Raw genomic sequence first — 3627 nt, 5'->3', positions numbered from 1 at the left:
CCCGCGCCTGCGGGCCCTTGCACGACCCGCCTGTCCTCTCCCTGCCCCTGCGCCCTCCCTCTAGCCCCTCACTCATTCCGCTCTGGCCACACAGTTTGCCCCGCGGTTCCTGGAGCTCGGCAGGCCCGGCCCAGCCTCAGGGCCTGTGCCCTCCTCCTGGCGTTCCCTGTCCCCAGACCTCGGCGGAATCCCCACCTCAGAAAGGCCTCCCTGTCCTCACGAGGTCTCTGCATGCTCCAACGGCCCTCGCCTCTGGGCCTTTACTCTGTTTGTGCCCCCTGCCAGCGCACTATCCCCCACCTTGAGTAACACCTGCCCTGCGTCTTGGTGCGAAGTCCCCTTCACAGAAAGGCCCCAGTGACCACCTTACTTAACCAGCCCCTCACGCCACTTGGCGCCCTGCTGGCTTTCTCCTCCAACACATGCGTGGTCAGCTCCAGGGCGGAGGTTCTGGTGGGTTTGGTTCACAGCCGGGTGTCCACCCCACCTCGCCGGCACGCAGAGGGGGACCCAGCGTTGGCTTAGAGTGTGGGTGAGTGGGTGGCTGACTGTCCAGGTTTGTGGCCAGCTCTTTCTGGAAGCATCTACATCTGGCCAGTGCTCCCCGGGCAGGCTGAGTGGGCCTCCGGGGGGTGAGGGGTCCCCACCACCGCCTCCCGCCGAGACACCCTCTGCACCTGTCTCCTGGGTGGCCGCACCACGTCACCGCACCCCGGGTGGCTTAGGCGACAGAAATCCCTCTCTCACAGCTCAGGAGGCCGGAAGTCCAAGATCGAGCTGTCGGCATGGCTGTCCCTTCTGGGGGACGATCTGCTCCAGGCCCTCCTTCCGGCTTCTGGGGTGGCCGCAGGCCTTGACGTCCCTTGGCTCTGGTCTCTGCCTGTCTTCCATGTTCCCGTGTCCCCATTTCCTCCTTCTTGAGGGAACAGCAGCCGTTGGGTTCAGGGGCCACTGGACTCCAGACTTGCCTTAATTTGAGTACATATCCAAACCCCCGTTTCCAAATAAGGTCACGTTCCCAGGTGTGGGGCCGGGGACTTGAACATGATCTGTTTGGGGGTCACAACGCGGCCCGCGACATTCTGCTCGTCTGCAGCCCCTGTGTCGTCGGGGTCCGGGTCTGCTTAGACCTGCAGAGTCAGGCCTCTGGGGGCCAGAACTGCATGCTCTGGATGTTGCTTTCCTACCTGTAATGCATCATTAATATATTATCTCATGACGTCATTTCAAACGCACGGAACACTTCAGGATGAGTACCCGAAACTCCTGCAGACTCTGCCCGGATTCCCCATTTGGCTGCACTGAGCTCTGTCAGCATTGCCGTGTTCTGCATCTACATCCACCTGTACCTGGATCTCCACCTGCCTGCAGTGCGTGTGCAGACGTCCACGGATACGCATTTCCTGCACCGTCGACGACCATGCTGGAGGCGCGATGTCCCTTCACCCCGTAAACACATCGCCACTTACTTTCGAAGGAGCACATTTTCTGTTATAAGCTAGCGTGGTTCTCAAGATTGGGAGATTTCGCATGGAAACCCTCACATCTGACCCAATGAAGTCCCACTAGGGGGGGCCTTGGTACCGAGCAGGTTGCCATGACAACAGATGCTGGCAGCCAGGTCAGCAGGCAACAAACAGCTCAGAGGAGCCAGCCTGGGGGAGAGGCCCGGCAGGGGTGGGGGGAGGCACCCCCTCACCAAGCTTGGGGATGGTCAGGGTTAATAGAGCCTTGGGGATTGCAGAGAGAGAAGTTACCTCTGGCCCTCTTAGGGTTTGAACTTGTCCTTTTGGGCAGCGCAATTCAACCCAGCCCGAGCGGAGTCTGAAGTCCCGTGGCCTGGGGTTTGGGTCTTCACGGAGTCGTCACCAGGCAGGCGGTGGGCACCTGGCCTGAAGGTTCAGTCCCGTTGGGCATCGGCAAGGTGCCCGTCGCCCTGCAGGCCCTTGGCGACTGCCCCACGCACACCATGACGCCTCCCTGTGCCTCGTCCTGGGCCGTCAGCTGCGCAGTCTCCTTCTTGCTGTAGACAGAACCCGGAGACTGTTTGGGCGTCCGCTCCTCACCCTGGGTGACTTGGGATGCTGCTGATGGTCCTCATCAGCGTGCCCCCACCCCCCCATTGCTGGGATAGCTTTACGTGTGGATATGTGACTCCCTTCTGGTCAATGAAACGTGAGGGACGGCAGGAGGGCCGCTTCCCGAAGGCCCTGCATTCTGCGGCTCGTGACCCCATCAGCACATGGACTCACTGCTCACGCCATCTTCTCCGATTCTGTCTTCTGCCTCCGGCTTCCACCTCCGCAGGCTCCTCTGTGACAGTGAGCCCACGACAAGCCAGGCGCCTCCCATATCGTGGTCACCGGTCGGCAACCTGAATTCCATCTGGAACCTCGATCTCCCCTTGGCGTGCTCTAGTCGAGAACAGATGGTGAGCGTTTCGTCCCACTCTTCCTCATCGGCTGGACCACACCGGGCCTCAGCTACGTATGAGTCGGGGACCCTGAATGATGGGGACATCTGTGGTTGTCACGACTGGGGTGCTCCTGCCATCAAGTAGGTGGAGTGAGGGGTGCTGCCGGACCTCCACAGTGCCCAAAACATCCCACAGAGATGACCCAAACGACCACGACCACGGTGCCCAGACGCAGACACCTGCTGTGGGATAAGGGACATGCAGCAGATGGTGCCCCTCAGCCCCCTCTGCACTTTCCTGAGAAGCCAGGCTCCATCCGCAGGCCTCCAAGCCTTGCCGGGCCGTCTGCGTCTTTGTCGCCAGACCCTCGCCTCCCTTTCCCAGGACCCCCGCGCCGACTCGCTCCCAGCTCACCGACTCCCGGCGTTGGGGAGAACGGCCCGCAGTTCCGGCCGCGCGCGCGGGCCAGGAAGCTTTGCGCACCGCGGGTCTCGCCGCCTGCGTCTCCATGGGAACCGCACTGTGCACGGAATGCAGCGTGCAGGGCGTCGGTGCCGAGTCCTCGTTTCGCCCTCCGCTGGAGCACCCCTTTCCCAGAGGCGGGAAGGACACCTATCCCTCAGCTTTTGCACAGAAAAGCTCCCTTCGGCCATTTCCAACACTGCTGCATTTTGCAATGACTGACATTCTCAAACGCTGACCCCGCCAGGCAGCCTGGCGCTGAATACTGTGCGATCTGGGGCGATGGAGGTGGCAACCCCGAAACCCATCTCGCAGGACGGACTGCGAGGAGGCTTCGGGGAGGCGGTGTCGCCAAGTCCCTGAGAGGGACCAACATGCCCTTGAGAGGGCCGCCCTCTTGTGGCACCTCTGCGGTCCTGCAGCTCCTCCCGCGCACCGCGTAGCCGAGACCGGCGGCGAGTCCGGACAGGGACAAGGCCAGCGGGGCCCTTGAGCCACGGAAGCCCGGATTCTGATGAGGCAAAAAGATAGTTGAAAACGCGACGCGGAGTAAGGTCATGATAACTGCTGTGAGACAACCATCAAAGTCCCATTGATTCAGGGAGAAAAAACGAGAAAGCTCTGCTTTCGACAGGTGGTCAGGGAAAGGTTTTGGAGGAGGGGATGTTTAAGGTGAGCCTCGAAGGGCTCCGCCTCGCGGAAAATCGAGGGGCGGGCTCGCTGCAGGGGCTGTGAGGTTTGAGCAGGCC

The sequence above is a fragment of the Pteropus alecto genome, unplaced genomic scaffold (assembly GCF_000325575.1).
Source record: "Pteropus alecto unplaced genomic scaffold, ASM32557v1 scaffold30, whole genome shotgun sequence".
NCBI lineage: Eukaryota > Metazoa > Chordata > Mammalia > Chiroptera > Pteropodidae > Pteropus > Pteropus alecto.
Note: the sequence above shows the minus strand (reverse complement) of the source record.